This window comes from Musca autumnalis, unplaced genomic scaffold, assembly GCF_047663935.1.
Source record: "Musca autumnalis isolate F117 unplaced genomic scaffold, ASM4766393v1 scaffold_4, whole genome shotgun sequence".
Taxonomy (NCBI): Eukaryota; Metazoa; Arthropoda; class Insecta; order Diptera; family Muscidae; genus Musca; species Musca autumnalis.
In genome coordinates, this window is record NW_027411977.1 from 25,845,916 (window position 1) to 25,869,743 (window position 23,828).

General features: G+C 36.2%; 1 protein-coding gene across 4 annotated transcripts in view; it reads left to right on the forward strand.

The window, feature by feature from the left end:
- Positions 1–1,968: 1,968 nt before the first annotated feature.
- Positions 1,969–23,828, forward strand: part of vn (membrane-bound neuregulin protein vein) — a 137,652-nt gene continuing 115,792 nt past the window's right edge. For all 4 annotated transcript variants that reach the window (XR_012412255.1, XR_012412254.1, XM_073980854.1 and 1 more), the window contains exon 1: positions 1,969–2,586. The gene's annotated coding sequence lies outside the window, so the exon portion shown is untranslated. The remainder of the gene's footprint in view (positions 2,587–23,828) is intronic.

The window sequence follows — 23,828 nt, forward strand, 5'->3', positions numbered from 1 at the left end:
ATCTGCTGCATTCCTATGAAATACATTGTGGTCTCTATGGGAAATCCTACTGATTACAATGTGACACAAAATGGAAGTCAACTTCAGTGGGTGTAAAATTCCGTTACGGAGTGAAAGTCCCTATTGAGTATATTAAGAACCCCAAAGGATCCCATAGCTGAAGTTTCTGAGTTATGATGTAATGATTTTTGATATCTCTGTTTGGCGATATTTTTCATCATTTTGAGATAACATATTTTCAGTTAAATAGAATGAGGTCATCTTTTTATAGAATATTTATTCTTATATCCTTCTAGCTCAGTTTTTGTTCCTGAATTGAAAAAGTAACACAAGATTTACTACATGAAAAAAATCTACAAAAATGTTCCTCCGAAAATTTTGTGTAGGTTCCCCACATCCAAGATATCAATATTGCCACATTTTTTTGCACTTTTTCAACAGAGGACATCTATTCTTTAGAAGACCTCGGCTGAGGTCATGTATGCTATCAAAAACATCACCTGATGCCAAATATGCTATAGAAGACCTCAACTGAGGTCAAATATGCTATAGAAGACCTCAACTGAGGTCATCTTTGCTATAGAAGACCTCATCTATTCTATAGAAGACCTCAATTAAGGTCATTTATGCAATGAAAGACCTCAACTATCGCCATCTATGCTATAGAAGACATTAACTGAGGTCAAATTTGATGTAGAAGACCTCAACTGAGGTCATCTTTGCTATAAAAGACATCAACTGAGGTCATCGGTGCTATAGAAGACCTTTTTTAGTGCTATGAAAAACCTCAACTGATGACGTCAACTGAGGTAATTTATGCTATAGAAGACGTCAACTGATGTCATCTCCCCTCGTAAAATGTGCAGCCATGCGAGGGTTGACGGTATACCCTTATGAGATCTCCCGTTCAGAGCCAGATCCGTGTTAATCGGGAATGTGTGTCCGAACCTACACTGCCAACATAATGGGAGGAACATTAAACTTACTTTGGGACTTGCCAGGTTTTAACGGGACGGAGGCAGCTGTGGCATTAGCCATCTATGTTACAGAAGACCTCAATTGAGGTCATCTATGTTATAGAAGACCTCAATTGAGGTCATCTGTGCTATAGAAGACCTCAACTGAGGTTATCTATGCTATATAAGACCTCAATTGAGGTCATCTATGTTATAGAAGACCTTAAACTGAGGTCATCTATGGTATATAAGATCTCTTCTATGCTCTAGAAGTCCTCAACAGAGGTCGTCATTGCTATATAAGACCTCAACTGAAATTATATATGTTATAGAAAGGTTTTCGTCTCGTTGGTTACCCTATCTATCAATGTTCATAGCTCTGGAACTATTTGCTCTTCATCTGTAAAAATTTCTCAATTGATGGAGTAAAAATAGTGGCAAACTTCAAGTAGGGAAACATAATAAATATTGAATTAAAATAGCTGAGTAAACACAGCTGAATAAGAAGAGCATCGTAGTTCAAGTGTGACACCCACAAAAGTTAAAGTTACGTACATATGGATGGATGGATGTTTGTTTACATGAGACTTTGTTGTCTTCTCAAGATCAGTAGCAGCGGTGCCGGCAATGTTGTGTCTCACAGTTATTAACGACGATGAGGCCAATAATTCCCAACACTTGTTGGCGCGTTCGGCAGTTAATGTTAGAAGAGGGTGGTTGGGGACCACCCATTCATTCAGCGCCCCCCTTTAACCAATCATACAGGAACAACAACAACACATCCATCCAATTGAACAGACATCCCCAACAAGAAGACACACATACAGACAAACAACCAAACACCCACAACACGATGACCAGCAACAGCTGGTTGGCTCTGTTGCTCGTTATTTTCTGGTGTGGCGTTGTAACGAACATTTCGGTCCTTCGCTCTCAGTCTCAAACATGTTGTGTGTTATTGTTTGCGGCCAAACACAAGTGCGTACGTACAATGTTCGTACGGCTGGGCCAAGTTGGTTCTCGTTGTTCAGTTAATTTTTTAAATTTGTGGAGTTCGTACGTCTTTCCGAAAACGTACCGGGTGACGAACGGAAATTCGAATTTTAATTCATGCCATTTAGTTTTTCATTTTTCGGATATCTTCCCAATTTTTTTGTTTTTGTGAAAAATATAACGGCGAGCCACGACGAGAAACATCAAACGAGTCAAACAGAATCGCGCCTAGCAAAGGCGGCGGTATAATTTTTTAATCGAAGAAGAAAAAACAAACGAAAATTTAAAAGCAAAAAAAAATAAATAAAAGTTCTGTTCTTTTACTGAATTTTCCTCGAGACACCAAGAAGAAGAAGAACAACAACAACACATCCAAAAGTGATACATATAAATATAAATAATTGTGCATGTGTGTGTTTTTGTATTCTACAATACATTCGCCGCCGCGCTCGGTTAATGTGCACATTGCCGTAGTTTATTTTCTGTTGTTTTTATTGCCGTTCCTCATCTGCTGCCGATATTATTATTGTTGTTGTTGTTCATCATCATCAACAACATTTGGTTCATTTAGACCATCCATACGCGTAACGCGACGTAATGTATGGAAACGCGTTTATGTGAATTGGAATATGATGGTGTATGTATTTTCCATTACTATTGTTGTTGTTTTTAAGCACACTAAATTCATATTTTTTGCAAAAAATTGAAATTTGAAACAGAAAAAATTTTGCAAAAATTTCAAATAAAAGTGACAAGAACGGTTGGAAAAGTCTTACCAGTGATATTAATTTTGAAAACAAAAAAAGGTGCAAAACAAACTTAAATGAATAATGGCTTAAATAAAACAGCAACTTTTGAATAACAAATGAAAATGTTTTGAAAATATTACATTTAGTGAACAACATTAGATTACAGCGCCATGAAATAAACTACAAATACAGACTTAAATATAAATATTTGCCTATTACACACTATTTACATATGAATGTACTAAGTGTGTATGAAGATCTTCTTCTAGTTATGTTTTAAATTTATGTATATATAATTTTTGTTTTAAATATGTAGTATATGTATTTATACACATCTTTATCTGTAAAGATCTTCATTACGATCCTCATCATTGCCGTCGCCCCGTCATCATCATCACCAACAACTGAAATTGTGGTGTTTCATTCGTTACGTTCTGTTTTCAATTCAGTTTTTTTTTCTTAAACCAAAATAAAAATAAATAAATGAGAAAATAATAACAATAAAAAAAGTGAAACATCAAAAATCATACCGCAATCAACACTCACGCACCACTACAGACGCAAGAAACTTAGCCAATAAGAAAAATTAAAACAACAAAAAAAAATACAATAATGAATATTTTAGTGCAAACAATACTGTATACAGTGAGTTCAGTTAATATTAAATAAATAAAATTAACAAAAATATCCATCAAATTGTTTAAAGTGGCTTCATGGACTAAATACGTACAAACATACATACATACGAATGAAACTGGGACTTCCCACAATAATTGATTAGAACATTGGTGAGCCCAAGAAATTATAGAAGTTGAAACTTTTAATAATATATCTAGTGGGATTTTATTTCTGATTATGTTGTTTTTATTAAGTACCACATTTCTTCATAACACCCCTAAAATGTTTCTAAATTAAGCTAAACACGTAACATTTAGAAACTTTTCTGGAATTTTATGCAATTTTTTACTACAGAGAGCATTTTCAAAATATTTCGTACAATATTATACAAATATATTGCAAAAACCAAATTTTTTTGCGAGCACATATACAATTTTTGGTTAGAGGTTAGGGAAAAATTCTGGTTTCAAATCTGTTCGCGTTCACAAAATTGGATAATCCGCGCAAATGTTATAGCGGTTTTTTTTTCTCATATAAAAAAAAAATTTTTAAAAATATCTTATTTGTTGTTTTGAGAAAATTTATGCATAAATCGTTAACAGCATTCCATATCTATTCGTAGATGTTTAAATAGTTATTAAATTTATTATTATTTTCGCGGAAAATCAACAAATAATAAAAAATCTTGAGGTGAAACCAAATTATCCTGTCCCAGAGTCCGAACAAACCCTTAAAAAATATATGCGGAATCTAGACAATGCGTAGAAAAATATGATACCAAATTTATAGAGATTGGGCACATATCGACACCTCCAAAAAATAGTATGCTAAGTCTAAAAAGTGAGTTTTGCAGGAGAAGCTCTCAAAGTTTGGAAATTTTTTTGAACTTCAGTACTATGCTAAGTCAATATTTGTTTATAACTTCTGTTCGGATTGACCGAAAATTAGACAGAATTTAAGTTAAAGGACGTTCAACACCTCCAAATAATAGTTTGCTAATTCTGAAAAGCGAGTTTTGCAGGACAAGCTCTAAAAGTTTGGAAATTTCTTTGACCTTCAGTACTATGCTAAGTAAATATTTGTTTATAACTTCTGTTTGGATTGTCCGATCATTACCAAAATTTGACAGAATTTAAGTTAAAGGACGTTAAATATAAAACTTGAAAACATGCTAAGTCGACTTAGCGTACTATTGTTTGGAGGCGTCGATATGTAAATTGCATATTATAGCAACAACAGATGAGAAAAACTTATTGTTGGAAAATATTGTTGCAAATATATTTTTTGGTTTTATTCGAAAAATTAGAAAAAATATTTGGAAATTCTTCAACTCTTTCGCTAAAATCCATACAATAATTAATATGGTAAAACTTCATCAAGAGATATGATTTACCATCGTGAAAGCTTAGTTGATTACTGTGATAACTTATAAGGACAGGAAATTAAGAGTAATATTGAAATTGCAATCATTGAAAAAATGCGAAAATTAAAAAGCCTATTATTTGCGAATTAGTTAAAATCAGTTGATGCTCATCCGTTTGCAGGCCAAAGTGTGCCGTCAGTTGCATCTCACAATGCCAAAAACCTTAAAGTGGGTAAAAGTCGCACAATGTGCATACGATTTTGATGCGCATCCGATTTCATTAGCGCCCATCAAAAATACGTCAATATACACCTATTTCAAATAGATTCTTCAAGAACCGCGGATGTGCTTCCACATTCTATTTTGAGTAAAAGACCCATATTACTCGCGTATCTCTGTAATTTATGACACGCATTTTCGCAAATATTATAATCGCGTATAAAGGATTCCATTTACGGAAAAAATTTAAAGAAAATCGCTGTTTAGTACGCGGATTTGTCAAAATATATTTTTGCTGATTTTCATATTTCCAAGGTATTTATATCCAGGGTTTTAGTGGATGGCTTCGATCGCGGAAGGACTCATTAGATCCGGCAAATAAAAAAAAACTAAATTCACGCGGGGTTCATAGGAAATTGTGTGACACTTGTAAATTTTACACGCAAAAATAGTTTTTTTTTTCAAGAAATATTACGCATCAAATGTTGGCCTTTAGACTCCAATTACTAGGAAGCTGTAAGGAGCACACTTATGAGAAATACATTAAACTATAATCCTATTATGAGTTTAGAATATTATCTTGTTGCGCGTGCGAATTATTAAAAAAAAATAAAAACACCAAAATTCCGGCTTCAAAATGTCGAATGTCGATATATCGAAAAATCATACACTAGTATCATGTTGCCCATGGAGTATTCTGTGATTTTTTTCTCTGGGCAGAGGTCTATAAAATGTAAGGTTAGGCCAGAAATTGGAAGGGAGCATAAAAAACTTGTTGGCTTCAGCCCATTTTTCTACATTGATGCCAACACACCTTACCAACACACCTTTATTTTAATGTTCAAAATTATGGGATCCCTCCTAAAACACTTAATTTTAAAGAAATTCAGTCATACTTAATAGAATACCATATATTGAAAGAACACTACAGCTTATGAAGTTCAGATATAATGATAGGCGTCATCCGTGGTTTGGATACATTGCAAATAAGGCGGACTATGTATGCTATTGGTTGATAACACTGTGAGATGAAAGTCCTTGATTGTTAATTAAGAACCCCGAAGGACAGATCCGCCGTGAATCGAACTTTCGCGTTATGGCGTGATGAGGTTTTTACTAGAGGCCCTGTAAGCCATCAGGAATTAGCGTTATATCTTTGTTCAATGTTGCTTTAGCTTATTTTTGAGATGACTGATCTTCAGTCAAATCGAAAGAGGATTATTTTCGTGGAGCACTTCGACTTTCTAACTCGCTTCCTTCGATGTCCTTTTCGTCCTTTATTTTAAGAGCCGCTATAAGAGTACAACAATATGACGTTTTTCAGCTTCGACATGTTCTGCAAAAATGTCGCTCAGAAAATTTAAGGTACGGCTCTCATTGACAATTAATCGATTTTTCCGTGCCCCGGACTTTCACCTCCATTTTGTTGCACAGTGTAAACGGATGACATTTAACGTAGCCAAAACACCGAAGTTTTGCATAAAAATCTGATAATTTCTATTTTGCAACGAAATTGTACATTTGACAGCTTTTTCCCTCTATATGCGCACTGATAAAATATGGATTTTGGGCCTTTTTACTGATACCAATTGAGAGGATTTATGTGTTCAAATACAACGCATATTGCAAAATTTTGTAAAAATTCCAATTTTTCAAGTATCAAGTATTCTATGTAATATTAAGAACTCTAATGTAATACGTCCTTTGTGCTTTGCAAACAAAAAAATGTGAGGTCTTCTCTGATTATATTGCATTTGCCAAGCAGTCCGTCATAATCCCAAGCCGTATGATCATACATTTGTGTGTATTCGGATCATACATTTTTTTATACCCTCAGCATTTATGCTATTGAGGGTAAATACACTTTCATACGGGCAATATGTGCCTCATCGCAATAATCCATTTATACCCGAAGTATTTTTGAACCAAAAGTGTTTCAGATAATTTGGAGTCGATTTAGCAATGTCCGTCTGTGTGTCTGTCTGGCTGGTGCGCACGATAACTCTCGAACGGATGAGCCGATTTTTTCCAAAGTTTGGCTTTCGTAATATTTTGTCCAAACTTAGTTTAAGTTCGAAGATGGGCCATATGGGTCCATTCCTTCAGGCACCTCCCCAACAAAAATTCAAAAATGTTCGGAAAATTTGGGCGTACGATAACTATTGAAGGGAGTAACCTATTTGCTCCATATTTGCACATCGTGAAATGTCTACCAGATTTAGATGACATTCCAATACGAACTAAATCGGTTCACTCCTTCGGGTACCTCCCACACAAAATTTCGGATAAGTTCAGTTTAGGGCCTGCTCTCAAATCGCTTTGATTTTTGTTGCAACAGCTTGTATTCACTGCACCCATACTAAGGTAAAAGCTTCATCAGGGGCAGGTCCATACTTCCTGAGAAAATAGCCTGAAGTATGCAAAAAACGCTATGACACCGTGTGTAGTGGTTAGAGCGCAAGAAAAATCTCGACCGGATCTGCAGATTTGGTCAAAATTTGGCCTTCGTAATATTTTGTCCAAGCTTAGTTTAAGTTCGAAGATAAGCCATATCGGTCCATTGCTTCAGGAAGCACATTGAAAGAATTTGTATAGGCTGCCTCCATTGCGACGGTAAAAGTTTTTTTTTCATGGGAAAGTCCTTACTTCTGGAGAAAATAGCCCGAGAGGTGTTAAAAACCCATATGGCACCAAATGTAGTGACTGTAGAACACGATAACTCTCGAACTGATCAACCGATTCCAAAAGTTATACAATGACCAACTGAAATGACTAGTGGGCGCGATATCTATCGAAAAGATATAATTATCAAAATAAAATCCACTTCCATAATGGACTATGTCGGCCTAATCCTTTAATTACCTCCTCCGCAACACTTTCTTACTTGTTAATTATAAAGATCGTTTCATTTTTTAAAACTATTCGATTTGATCGATGATGCAAAAGTGGCTTACCTGTTTGGTTTTAAGTACATGTCAAATGGAAATCAATTGTTTGAACTGAAATTTTCGGATCTTTAAAAGAAATAATAAAAGTTGACAGTTCTCACCCATTTATATATTAGGTTGTTTCGTTATTTAAACGCTACTTTATTGTAATTAGCATCCAGCGAAAAGTCAAAAGTTATTTGCCCAAATATTTATAAGCTACTTTGCCGAATTAAATTTATATATGCATATAAAATTAAATTTGCATCTTTTTTACCATTTTCATCCGTCAAGTTTAATCCGATCATCATCCAAAATTATTGGAATCTTCCTTGACCTAAACTATTAACTCGTTGAAAATGTTGTCAATATAGAACTAGAAAAGCGACCTCTATTGTTATTATGGTTACACTACAAACAATTAAAACTGTGGGATCAGGGTATATATTATATTAAGCTAAAAATCTGTTACCTGACCATGTATATTAATACAATTGGCATCAGTGGAAAGGCCAAGAATTCATCTTGCTGATATAACTTAGGTGGGTGGAACGCTATTTTCAACCGAAAGTTTTGGTCCATTAAACCCGCTAATTACTATCATCATGTTAAATTACAAGCTTATTATTTGTCTTAAACTCAAACTTTTCCCAAAAATTTGAAATTATTGCGACATACAGGATATCTACTAAATCGGATAAAAATGTTGTTTTTGGTTCATTACACACACCCCTTACAATTATCACCAACAACTAATGACATATCTTCTGATCGGAACTCGATCTCCTCATACAATGCCTTGACGTCTGGAATTTTTATTACAACTTTAAATGGACGGACACATATGGCTTGTTCGCTTTATCCCGACGAGTTATGAAAAATGGCAAGCGAGGCCTGCGACGAATATTTCACTAGCTCTGTTCCTTTACGTGGAAGAATCTTCAAGTTTTACTACTTTTTACCCGAAAAGCGTTCCTTTACTTAAGACACCAAACAATTCATATGGGGAGCAGTTTACAACTTTTACTACTTTTGCCGGTTTTACCATTTTCAAAAGTAAAGGAACAGACCAACTATGTTACATGAATGTTGGGCAAAACAAACTTATAATAATACCCCTTCTACATTGTTGTAAGGGGATTTCTGAGTGAAATTGGTCACTTTTTCAAAAAGGGGTTTTTGATTTCCTTTATTTTTTGCAGTAGTGATGCTGCTCATCAGCAAAACATTTTAGTATATTTTCAGATTTTTTGACCAATGGCTCCAGAGATATCGCGCTTTGAAAAAGTAGTATTCTGTAAAAACTATATGCAAAGAAATACACATAACATCTTTAATATTGGTCGAATTTGATTTGTTTTGTATTTTTTGTTATTTTTTTCAGCCTGTGTGGTTTAAAATACTTTTTTCCCAAAAAAATTATGTATTTAGGGGGGTTTTCAAAATATTGGGACTATCAACCGACAAAAGTATGGATAGGATTAAAGCTCAAAAATTGCTGGGGATATCGATAGATAGAGCTATACATAATATCGCTGTAAACAGAACTTTCCGTAAAAGTGTCCGAAGGATCCTCGAACAGACCCTTAACCACATAAAAATTTTCAACATTTGTGTGGGTGGTACCACAAGTATTGGACGGATATGGCACTATTTGAACACAAACTAAGTTTCGACAATATTTAGAGATCCAAAGATTGTACCAAATCGGTTGCTACGTCAATGAGAAATCTCGCGTACCATTTTATTGAATATTTTTGAACTTTTGGGGGGAGGTACCGGCAGGAGTGGACCTATAAGCACCACCTTCGAATTTCATCTAAAATTCGAAGAAATATTAGAATATCCAAAGTGTGGACAAACGCTGTATTGGGTTCAAGCTCTCCAGCCACAGCATATGATGTCATATGGGTTTTTTACAACTTTCGGGCTGTTTTCACAAGAAGTATAGACTTGCCCCTAAAAAAACTTTTACTGTCGTAATTGAGGCAGCGAATGCAAGCTGCTTCAACAAAAACTAAATTCATTCGAGAGCAGGTCTTAAAGTGAATTTATCCAAAAGTTTGTGTGGGAGATACCAGAAGGAGTGAACAAATATAGTCCATATTCGAACCTGATCTATATCTGGTAGATATATTAGGATCTGTAAAGTATGGACCAAATCGGCCACTCCCATCTAGAGTTACACTGTGCAACATTTTAAAGATGATCTTGTGCAAACACTTCGAACTGAGGATTTTTTGAAAGCACAGACCCAAAAGACAAGAAACCCTAGTTGGGTTTTGTTGTGTCAGATCCAGCTCGGATTTTATGGCCCCATCTAAACATGGCTAAATATTGAGTTTTTAAAGAAATTCGGGGCTATATCTCTGAAACCAATGCAAATCTTCTTCTGACCTCTGAAGCAAATTTGTAGATAAGGACAAGAATAAAATATTTGGAGAAATAATGAACTCGAAAAACTACATTTGTTGGCTCAAATTTCAAAATATATGCAAAAAGTCCACAATTTTTATACATTTCGCACCGTATCTCCAAAACCGTTAATTTTTTCTGAATATTTTCTTTTGGAAAAATATTCCCTGGGATGTAATGCACAACTCTTCAGAACATACCATAGTTGTAGAATGTCTCTATGCCGTTGTTTTCAGTACATTTTTCAACGACGATTTAATAAAAATGTCAAGAATGTAGTGAAATCCGAAATGCGAGAATAAACTGTTGGTGTGAACTGTGTTTGAAATACGTGTTGTAAAAGATATGATGCAAAATACCGCTGAAACAACATGAAGTAAGCATTTTAGAGTTTCAGAATGTTCTAAAGAATTGTTGAGAACTTTATTTGGAAGGTTTTTGCAAAAGGTTACTTGGTTCAACTCCCAATAGTTTAGCCGATCTTTTCTTTATTTGCCATTCCGTATTCGGGTTTTAGCGATCATACAATTACATAATGATAATTTGGTATATTTAACAAATCAGTTTATTAATTTATATATGTATAAGTTTCTGTTTTTGGCGGCATTCAGAAGAGTTCTTTCATTATGGTGTCCAGTCCAGTCTTGAATGTTTTTGAGCCATGATGTTTCCCGTCGCCCTCTCGGTCTTCTCCCATCGATTTTTGTTTGGATAATTGTTTGCAGAAGCTTATATTTTTCATGCCTCATAATGTGACCAAGATATGCGGTTTTTTGTGTTTTTATAATTTTTATTAATTGGCGTTCGACTTGCATGCGTTCTAACACTTCGTCGCTTGTAATGCGCTCGGTCCATGGGATCTTTAAAATTCGACGATATATCCATATTTCAAACGAGTTCAGTCTTTTTTTCATCTACAGCTTTCAAAGTCCATGTTTCCGCAGAGTACAACAAAACGGACCATATGTAACATTTTACAAATCGTATTTTTGTAGTAAGACTTATGTCGTGGCTAAGTAAAACTTTGTTATGTTTGAAAAAATTGCTTCTTGCCATTTCTATTCGGCATTTAATTTCTCTTGATATGCCCTAGATGGAGTTTTTCTTATGTGGTTTCTTCAAGAGATAAGTTCTACTAGTTTAGGGCTACAATTTTGCTAAAGACAGCAAGGCCAAATTCCTATTCGTTTCTGAGATAAAGGCCTGATAAATGCAAAAAAGTGAAGATTTAGCCCGGTTTAGATGAGGTCATAAAATCCGAACTGGATCTGACAGGACAAAACCCAACTAGGGTTTTTGTAGTCTAAATATGTACTTTCAAAAAATCCATGCTAGAAGTTGTTTGCATTTTCAGTGTTGCATAGTGTTATCGTGTGCACAATTTGTCCGAACATTTTTGAACCTTTGTGGGGGAGGTACCTGAAGGATTGGACCGATATGGCTTATCTTCGAACTTAAACTAAGCTTGCACAAAATATTACGAATGCCCCATTTTGGAAGGAATCGGCAGATTCGTTTGAGAGTTATCTTGCGCTCCAACTACTACACACGGTGTCATAGGATTTTTTGTAACTTTCAGGCTATTTTCTCAGGAAGTATGGACTTGCCCCTGATGAAACTTATACCGTCGTATGGGGGGCAGTGAATACAAGTTGCTATAACAAAAATCAAAGCGATTCGAGAGCAGGTCCTAAACTGAACTTTTCCGAAATTTTGTGTGGGATGTACCCGAAGGCGTGGACCGATTGAGTCCATATTGGAACATCATCTAAGTGTGGTAGAAATTTCACGATGTGTAAAGTATGGATCAAATCGTTTAATTCCTGCAAGAGTTATCGTGCGCACAAAATTTCCGAACATTTTCGAACTTTTGTGGGGAGGTACCGGAAGGAGTGTACCGATGTAGCTCATCTTCGAACTTAAACTAAGTTTGGGCAAAATATTACGAAAGCCAAAATTTGAACCGAATCGGTTCATCCGTTCGAGAGTTATCGTGCGCACCAGCCGGCAGGACAGACAGAGAGACGGACGGACATGGCTAGATCGACTCCAAATTGTCTGGAACACATTTCGTCCAAACATACTTGAGGTCTAAAAATATTATTTCGATGAGGCACATTTTCATCGTATAATAGTGTATATAAAGGCTAAAGGCTGAGGGTATAAAAAGGTGTAGTAAAAAATAACGTTTTACAAAGATCGGAAATATTTTTGATCTTTCCCGAAAAAGCTCCCATTACCAATTAACGGGCTTTATTCCACATACATTAGAGTTGTTTAAACGTTAACATGTACATCAAAAATGTTTACCCACTCTATTCCACCGTTACTCATTATATTGTAATGAGTAAATAAAGTGGTCTTGCCTTAGAAAAATTTAAAGAAATAACGAATTATTTTTCAGCTTACTGCTCATGCAGATGGTAATTTGAATATATTACTTTGTAATGAGTTTTTCGGTTAATGTGGCTCCCAAATTGTTGCTGGGTTTGCAGACATAACAGTATTTGTGATCGATCGATCACGATTTTAATAAATGGGAAACTAATGTCGTGAAAGTCCTATCATTGTTGCACAGTGTAATTATTTCTCATCGTTTTAATAAACACAAAATTTGCAATGGTTAATTTAATGGGAACACTTAAATAAAATGGATACTAAAGATATGAATGGCGCCTACTGTATGTTATTATACACTCAATATTGGATAGAACCAGCGAATGCGTAAGTAATGAGAAAAATGGAAAATTGTTTCGTTTTCATCGTACGTATGTACTTACGTAGCAGTTACGTAGCAAAATAACATTAATTTACATTACGCCCAAGTACAACAAAATGAATTTTCAGTGAAAATTTTTGGCATTGTTCCGCCTAGAAGAGAACATTCACACACACACATAAACACAGCCTACACATATTAGTTGAGTGTAAGAAAAACTTACGCACACTAAAGCAATATATACATCCCAGATAGCATTTAGAAGACTGTTTTTTCAAAAATCACATTGAGGAGTCTTTTTAGAGTCCTTTTGGTGATCAAAAATTGATTAAGTCGCTTGTGTGATCAGAAAGGGACTCGAAAGTGACTCCCTGTAATGATTAAAAAGAGTTCAATTTAAAATACAACAACAAATGTGTAGCAATCACAAATAAATCATTGAGGTGTTTAAAATGTGACAATTTTTTATTATTTATTGTCACATTTTGATCATCTGGAAGATTGAAAAATGCTTAATCAAAAAAGGGTCATACAGGTGTTTGAAAAGTGATTATAATTATGTATACTCTGATCATATTTTGAACAGTTAGGTGATTAAAAACTGATTGCTTTGTTTTATTTTTATTTGGTTGTAAATAAAAAAATAAAATTCTCATATACACTTTCTACAAAATTTTGATATAAATGTAACGTATAATATTAAAGGTACAGATAAACACAACACAACAGGTTTTGCCAAGTGAAATGAAGAAGCAGTATACTAACCACCAAGCAACATAAAGGATAATTAGAAGACATAACAAAGCAGAAAAGACTATAAAACGAAGGAAAGAAACAAAGAAGAATAAAAAGAAAATTTTTTTAATTTATTTCGTCTAACAAAAAGACTCATAAATGACTCCCTAAAGACTCATAAATGATTATAAACATGACTCTAAAAAGACTCGAAAAAGGGTCCGAAATTAATCAACAAAACACCAATAAATGATTGAAATACGACTCGAAAAAGACTCATTTGTGATTTGTTTAGAAGAGTCGCCTGAGGTTATGTTTTCCTACCGACAAAGGAGTCATTTATGATCAGAAAATGAGCTCATATTCTAGCTTTTTAATCGTGCAGTCGGATCAAAAAAGACTCGAATTTGATTAAAATTTTCAAAAAATGCTGACTGGGATACTATATGTATATTCTAGTGGATATCGGCCGTTGAATATTTCTTACGTTGTTCGTTGCTTTCGTTCGTTCATTTAATGACGAGTTGATAAATATGAATAATGTGATCTGTGCGTATATCCGTATATTCCCAGAGTATGTCTGTCCCATCATTCGCCTCACATCATCATAACGCATGTGATGGAGATGGGACAGCAACAAAAAAAAAAAAACAAAACAAAAATTATAGCAAAATAAAACATTAAAATAAAAACAAAACAAAACAAATTAAAGAATAATGGTAAGAACAACTACAAGAAGAAGAACAGGAACAAGCAATAATTGTGATCATGATATGTGAGGAGGATAAATTATGAGGACAGACAGCAATGATTTTGTGTGATGGACAAACATGTGAAAGAATGCCATGAAACACAGGATGGTTGTTGGGCGGAAGGAAGAAAGAATGAAAGGGTTGTGTGACGAAGATACTTGCACTAATGTCGTTGTTGTTTTTGGTTTGATCAAGCAATAATGAATGAATTTCAGAATTTTCCTTTAACCTCATGTTTTGTATTTTTTTGTTCTGTTCTGACTTAGAATTTCTTGCAGCTAGTAACAGCAGTGAACCACAATAAAATGGTCTTTTGATTCTTGGGTAGTGGAGGGGGTGGTGTCAAACGCCAAGGGTGCCGTCGTCGTCGTGTTCAAGGTAGTGAAAGAGAGAGGGTGGCGGTGTTGTTGCGTTTTGTTGCCATCAAAAGAAACTGAAATGGAAAAAAGTGAGATTTCAAAATGATTTCAAAATTTCTGTTTTCGAAACTCGCACAAGATACACACAACGCCAACCAAACAATCTGCCAGCCAGCCATCCAGTAACACATCGCCGGAGCAGCATACGAATAGACAAGGGAGACCGACAGACAGACAGACATCTGGCCTGACAGACGACCAGACAAAGTAGATGAACGCGAAAAATAAAACACACAAACAAAACTGAAATGAAATGAAAATGGAAAAACATTCAACAATTTTCCCTCTTTTTTAGGTTTTTGCTGTGCCTTCGTTGTTGCCGCTTTACTTTGCTTTGTCGTAAACGCAAGGGGGCCCCCTCATTATAATGCATGATGATTTTTCCCAACGTAACTTCGCATTCGAACTCTTTTTGCTGTAGTCGTTGCGTTCGCGGTCGTCGTACGTTCAAAACAAATGTGTAAAATCTCTTATGCACGGTGGGGCAAATTGTGCACATCACTTTGCTTGTGAGATTTTTATACCCTCCACCATATGGAGGGTATAATTAAATTTGTCATTCCTTTTTAAAGATAGAGCGTCAATATTTGGTACAGAAGTTTTTATTACTGGCAGGATGGTTGGTATTGAAAATGGGATATATCGGTCCACGTTTTGATATAGCCCCCATAGAACAGTACCTCACGATTTTCGGTATTTTTAAGGATTTAGCTTTACTATCCTACCAAAATGACTGAAATTTGGTATTTAGTTATCGTTGGATGTATAGAATTTTTCACCTGAAATTTGTTGGTATAAATCCACGCTTTCATATAGCCCCCATAGAACTGCACCTCCCGATATTCGGTATTTTGAAGGTTTTAGCTTCATTATCCCACCAAAATGGCTGAAATTTGGTAGTTAGTTATCGTTGCGTGTATAGAATATTCCGCCTGAAATTTGTTGGTATAGGTTCACTCCTTCATATAGCCCCCATAGAACGGTACCTCCCGATATTCGGTATTTTGAAGGTTTTAGATTCATTATCCCACCAAAATGGTTGAAAATTGTTAATTAGTCTGCGTTGAGGATATAAAACGTTCCACCTGAAATTTGTTGGTATATGTCCACGCCTTCATATAGCCCCCATAGAACGGTACCTCCCGATATTCGGTATTTTGAAGGTTTTAGCTTCATTATCCCATCAAAATGGTTGAAATTTGGTAATTAGTCTTCGTTGAGGATATAAAACGTTCCACCTAAAATTTGTTGGTTTAGGTCCACGCCTTAATATAGTCTCCATAGAACGGTACCTCCCGATATTCGGTATTTTGAAGGTTTTAGCTTCATTATCCCACCAAAATGGCTGAAATTTGGTATTTAGTTATCGTTGGGTGTATAGAACATTCCGCCTGAAATTTGTTGGTATAGGTTCACTCCTTCATATAGTCTCCATAGAACGGTACCTCCCGATATTCGGTATTTTGAAGGTTTTAGCTTCATTATCCCACCAAAATGGTTGAAAATTGTTAATTAGTCTGCGTTGAGCATATAAAACGTTCCACCTGAAATTTGTTGGTATAGGTCCACGCCTTCATATAGCCCCCACAGAACGGTACCTTACGATATTCGGTATTTTGAAGGTTTTAGCTTCATTATCCCACCAAAATGGCTGAAATTTGGTATTTAGTCATCGTTGGGTGTATAGAACATTCCACCTGAAATTTGTTGGTATAGGTTCACGCCTTCATATAGCCCCCATAGAACGGTACCTCCCGATATTCGGTATTTGAAGGTTTTAGCTTCGTTGTCCCACCAAAATGGTTGAAATTTGGTAATTATTCTTCGTTGCGGATATTAAACGTTCCACAAAAATATTGTTGGTATAGGTCCACGCCTTAATACAGTCTCCATAGAACGGTACCTCCCGATATTCGGTATTTTGAAGGTTTTAGCTTCATTATCACACCAAAATTTCTGAAATTTGGTATTTAGTTATCGTTGGGTATATAGAATATTTCGCCTGAAATTTGTTGGTATAGGTTCACGCCTTCATATAGCCCCCATAGAACGGTACCTCCCGATTTCGGTATTTTTAAGGTTTTAGCTTCATTATCCTACAAAAAGGGCTGAAATTTGGTATTTAGTTATCGTTGGATGTATAGAACTTTCCACCTAAAATTTGTTGGTATAGGTCCACGCCTTAATATAGTCTCCATAGAACGGTACCTCCCGATATTCGGTATTTTGAAGGTTTTAACTTCATTATCCGACCAAAATGGCTGAAATTTGGTATTTAGTTATCGTTGGGTGTATAGAACTTTCCGACTGAAATTTGTTGGTATAGGTTCACGCCTTCATATAGCCCCCATAGAATGGTGCCTCCCGATATTCGGTATTTTGGAGGTTTTAGCTTCATTATCCCACCAAAATGGCTGAAATTTGGTATTTAGTTATCGTTGGGTGTATAGAACTTTCCACCTGAAATTTGTTGGTATAGGTTGACGCCTTCATATAGCCCACATAGAACGGTACCTCCCGAAATTCGGTATTTTGAAGGTTTTAGCTTCATTATCACACCCAAATAGCTGAAATTTGGTATTTAGTTATCGTTAGGTGAATAATTATAATGCATGATGATTTTTCCCAACGTAACTTCGCATTCGAACTCTTTTTGCTGTAGTCGTTGCGTTCGCGGTCGTCGTACGTTCAAAACAAATGTGTAAAATCTCTTATGCACGGTGGGGCAAATTGTGCACATCACTTTGCTTGTGAGATTTTTATACCCTCCACCATATGGAGGGTATAATTAAATTTGTCATTCCTTTTTAAAGATAGAGCGTCAATATTTGGTACAGAAGTTTTTATTACTGGCAGGATGGTTGGTATTGAAAATGGGATATATCGGTCCACGTTTTGATATAGCCCCCATAGAACAGTACCTCACGATTTTCGGTATTTTTAAGGATTTAGCTTTACTATCCTACCAAAATGACTGAAATTTGGTATTTAGTTATCGTTGGATGTATAGAATTTTTCACCTGAAATTTGTTGGTATAAATCCACGCTTTCATATAGCCCCCATAGAACTGCACCTCCCGATATTCGGTATTTTGAAGGTTTTAGCTTCATTATCCCACCAAAATGGCTGAAATTTGGTAGTTAGTTATCGTTGCGTGTATAGAATATTCCGCCTGAAATTTGTTGGTATAGGTTCACTCCTTCATATAGCCCCCATAGAACGGTACCTCCCGATATTCGGTATTTTGAAGGTTTTAGATTCATTATCCCACCAAAATGGTTGAAAATTGTTAATTAGTCTGCGTTGAGGATATAAAACGTTCCACCTGAAATTTGTTGGTATATGTCCACGCCTTCATATAGCCCCCATAGAACGGTACCTCCCGATATTCGGTATTTTGAAGGTTTTAGCTTCATTATCCCATCAAAATGGTTGAAATTTGGTAATTAGTCTTCGTTGAGGATATAAAACGTTCCACCTAAAATTTGTTGGTTTAGGTCCACGCCTTAATATAGTCTCCATAGAACGGTACCTCCCGATATTCGGTATTTTGAAGGTTTTAGCTTCATTATCCCACCAAAATGGCTGAAATTTGGTATTTAGTTATCGTTGGGTGTATAGAACATTCCGCCTGAAATTTGTTGGTATAGGTTCACTCCTTCATATAGTCTCCATAGAACGGTACCTCCCGATATTCGGTATTTTGAAGGTTTTAGCTTCATTATCCCACCAAAATGGTTGAAAATTGTTAATTAGTCTGCGTTGAGCATATAAAACGTTCCACCTGAAATTTGTTGGTATAGGTCCACGCCTTCATATAGCCCCCACAGAACGGTACCTTACGATATTCGGTATTTTGAAGGTTTTAGCTTCATTATCCCACCAAAATGGCTGAAATTTGGTATTTAGTCATCGTTGGGTGTATAGAACATTCCACCTGAAATTTGTTGGTATAGGTTCACGCCTTCATATAGCCCCCATAGAACGGTACCTCCCGATATTCGGTATTTGAAGGTTTTAGCTTCGTTATCCCACCAAAATGGTTGAAATTTGGTAATTATTCTTCGTTGCGGATATTAAACGTTCCACAAAAATATTGTTGGTATAGGTCCACGCCTTAATACAGTCTCCATAGAACGGTACCTCCCGATATTCGGTATTTTGAAGGTTTTAGCTTCATTATCACACCAAAATTTCTGAAATTTGGTATTTAGTTATCGTTGGGTATATAGAATATTTCGCCTGAAATTTGTTGGTATAGGTTCACGCCTTCATATAGCCCCCATAGAACGGTACCTCCCGATTTCGGTATTTTTAAGGTTTTAGCTTCATTATCCTACAAAAAGGGCTGAAATTTGGTATTTAGTTATCGTTGGATGTATAGAACTTTCCACCTAAAATTTGTTGGTATAGGTCCACGCCTTAATATAGTCTCCATAGAACGGTACCTCCCGATATTCGGTATTTTGAAGGTTTTAACTTCATTATCCGACCAAAATGGCTGAAATTTGGTATTTAGTTATCGTTGGGTGTATAGAACTTTCCGACTGAAATTTGTTGGTATAGGTTCACGCCTTCATATAGCCCCCATAGAATGGTGCCTCCCGATATTCGGTATTTTGGAGGTTTTAGCTTCATTATCCCACCAAAATGGCTGAAATTTGGTATTTAGTTATCGTTGGGTGTATAGAACTTTCCACCTGAAATTTGTTGGTATAGGTTGACGCCTTCATATAGCCCACATAGAACGGTACCTCCCGAAATTCGGTATTTTGAAGGTTTTAGCTTCATTATCACACCCAAATAGCTGAAATTTGGTATTTAGTTATCGTTAGGTGAATAGAACTTTCCACCTGAAATTTGTTGGTATAGGTTGACGCCTTCATATAGCCCCCATAGAACAGTACCTCCCGATATTCGGTATTTTGGAGGTTTTAGCTTCATTATCCCACCAAAATGGCTGAAATTTGGTATTTAGTTATCGTTGGGTGTATAGAACATTCCACCTGAAATTTGTTGGTATAGGTTCACGCCTTCATATAGCCCCCATAGAATGGTACCTCCCGATATTCGGTATTTTGAAGGTTTTAACTTCATTATCCCACCAAATGGTTGAAAATTGTTAATTAGTCTGCGTTGAGGATATAAAACGTTCCACCTGAAATTTGTTGGTATAGGTCCACGCCTTCATATAGCCCCCACAGAACGGTACCTCCCGATATTCGGTATTTTGAAGGTTTTAGCTTCATTATCCCACCAAAATGGCTGAAATTTGGTATTTAGTCATCGTTGGGTGTATAGAACATTCCACCTGAAATTTGTTGGTATAGGTTCACGCCTTCATATAGCCCCCATAGAACGGTACCTCCCGATATTCGGTATTTTGAAGGTTTTAGCTTCGTTATCCCACCAAAATGGTTGAAATTTGGTAATTATTCTTCGTTGCGGATATTAAACGTTCCACAAAAATATTGTTGGTATAGGTCCACGCCTTAATACAGTCTCCATAGAACGGTACCTCCCGATATTCGGTATTTTGAAGGTTTTAGCTTCATTATCACACCAAAATTTCTGAAATTTGGTATTTAGTTATCGTTGGGTGTATAGAATATTTCGCCTGAAATTTGTTGGTATAGGTTCACGCCTTCATATAGCCCCATAGAACGGTACCTCCCGATATTCGCTATTTTGAAGGTTTTAGCTTCATTATCCCACCAAAATGGTTGAAAATTTTTAATTAGTCTGCGTTGAGGATATAAAACGTTCCACCTGAAATTTGTTGGTATAGGTCCACGCCTTTATATAGCCCCCATAGAACGGTACCTCCCGATATTCGGTATTTTCAAGGTTTTAGCTTCATTATCCCACCAAAATGGGTGAAATTTGGTAATTAGTTATCGTTGGGTGTATAGAACTTTCCGACGGTATAGGTGCACGTTTCTATATAGCCTCCTAGAACAATACTTCCTCTGAAGGTTGTGACGTCATTATCCCACAGAAATGACTGAAATTGGTATTTTGTGAGTAGTAAAACCAAAATTTTTTGGATTAAATAAGGTAAAACCCCACGTTAGTAAAGCGAAGCCCTTACTTAAAGGTTTAGATTTGACCATGAAAAATTAACCTATGACAAAGCTAGACTGAGTGTCATACGAGTGTCACTCTTCTATAGGGTCTTGATTACCTTAGGTTCCTTTGCCATAAAATTGTCAAAAGGTTTCAATTGTTATGGGCATTCGAGATATTGGTTTCGAAGGCAGCGGTTACTTGTGAGTTAGCTATCTATTTCTTTCGATGCAAAGCCTTTAACGTCGTGCTGCAATTAGGCCTCCATTGGTTTGGAGTAAAGATTTATTTCGATCGGATTTACTCTTGAGCTTCATCTTAACCTTCCCAAATTCTTTCTCAAGAATCTCGTATGGGTCCTTTTTTGGAGGAAATGATTGCAATAGCAAGCTATCGAAGCATAGGTGTTTCATTATGTTGGGTGTCACTTAATTAGTTCACTAATCCAAAGACGATTGACAATTTGTCAATTTTTCTCCCATGGATCCTCATCAAGAAAACGACTACAGGTCACTCTTCTTCAAACTACTTTCCTATGAAACTCCCAGCTCGGAGCATTAAATAGCTTGGGACCGATGGCAGGTGGCAGAGATTCCCAAACATCCACGTATTTGAAGCAATGTCTCGTGTCGAAAACCCCTCGTATATGACATGTTACTGATTAACGTGGGTCCTGCCTCAACATCGAGCTGAATACAGGCGCCCAACCAACGGCACTTGCTTGAGCCGAGTTTGGTCCAGTTCACCACCATGGTTTCCTATCTTTCCAGCTGGTAGATAATGCAACTCCACATTCAGCGCGACCCTCCCACAAGAGAGCCCACACCAACTACCAGTCTACGGCTTACGTTTGGCTGAGATGTTGCATAACTCCTTGCATGGCTTCTATTCCAAACATCTTCGAAAATGAACCCATTCAATGCCACCACATGCCGTGCCTGCTTGAAACCCCTCTGGATTTCGCCTGGGTTGGGCGTCTTGAGATACAAGGTGTCAAAGTCAAACTTCATGATCGTATTCCTTTCAGAAGTTGATTTTCCGTAGCTTGTGTTGGTAGGGTACTTTCTTTGATCAAGTTTAGCTTCAGTTTCCAACAAACCACAATTCGAAAGTCAAGCTCATATCCAGCATCTGGCAACTATAATGCGTTGTAGGCAATACCTATAGTTATCCCTAACTCTTCCTGTATAACGCCAATTCGTAAGACCCAATCTAAAAGTTCAAAATCACTTTTTTCTTAAACACCCACTGTTCAAAGTTTATTTCGATATAACGTTTTATGTTTTAGTTTTTGTTGCTGTTCATTTTCATTTTCAGTTTTTCTTTTTTTTTTGTGTTTTGTTTTTAATTACTTTGTCTAAAATTAGAAAAGTGTGTGTCTGGCATATCGCACAAAAAACAAAAACAACAGAAAAACCGTAAGCGCGTATGTCGAGCATAAAGTAGTATCCAATGGTGATGTGAAGAAGAGAGTTTTTCTTTCCCTCATTGGGATTGTCATTATCATCTAAAGCATGATCATGTCTATCATCAATGTAATGTAAATGATCGTTATTATCATTCAATACAATAATGATTATGACAAAGATGATAATGAAGAACAAAACAAATTGTTCATTGATCTACATCCCCTTTTTGGTTGTCACAATAATGATGTTTTTATTTTGTTTTTACTTTTTCAACAAATACATACAATGACAATCATCCGTCAGTCTGCCAGCCAGCCTGCTAGCTAGCTATAGCTACTAGTCAGCCTCGGTTACGACGACGGCCAGAACAGCTTGCGCCAGAAAAACAAAATTGAACTCGTGAAAATTGTGTTGTGAATCATACGAAAATAAAAATATACCCGCATGCGGTTCGATGCCAAACAACTGCCACCGCCGCCGCAGACTCTGCCACGGCAGGCTCTGTGGCTTTCTAAATGTTGTTGCAATTGTTGTTGTTGTAGTAGGAAAAAAGAGCATTTATTTTACCCACTAAACGTAGATACTATTTAGCCAAACAGCCAGTCAGCCGATATTCGATTATTTGTTTTGACGATACCAATTTTGTTGTTGTTGTTGGTATTGTAATGTTTTTTTGATGGTGTTCAATGTTGCGACTTTTTGCTGTATGTTCTTCTATATGTCTTACATATTAAGTAGACTACACTAATATCATTGGCATATTGTTGTTGTTAGAGCACTTCAATTTAGTGGTGCTACCCGATTTGCCTATATTTTCATACATGAAGTACTTTTTTGGTTTGAGCATGAATGCATACAAACAACACAGCAATAATACCGCCAACAACAAATGCAGAATTTTAAGCACTAAAATGAATACAAAAAAAATATTTCATACTCAAATAGCACCCAACAACACCCAATTCTGGCATGCAACGTTGTAACAGAGGCGATTGGGAATGCGAACAGCCCCAACAGAGCAACCAACCAACAAACCGACCAACCAACAACATCATCATCAATATGGGGCGCATCTTCTCACATCCTCAAAGCAAAAACAAACCAACAACCTCAACAACATTAATGAAATGAAAATCGATGGCCACATTCGTTGCCAATGTTAACCAGGCTGAGAGTTTCCGAATTTGGTCGAATTGGGGTCAAAATTTTTAGTATTTCTTTTAAATATAAATTATAAAATAAAGATATATATATTAGGCCGGGGCGATTTGAAAACCTTAATGAGCCCTTCGCGTTTCTGATTCCTGGGATTAAACTGAGCAAAAAAGTCCACTAGACCATAGGTCTACCGCGAAAATCGAGCCTCCCGTTTTTACTTTAAGTTTTTTATCCACGTTTTTTGGACATTTTAGCATATAACGGCCAAACCATTGAGATTTTCGATCCAATACAAAAGCAAAAATTATAGCCAAGACAGTGATTAAGAA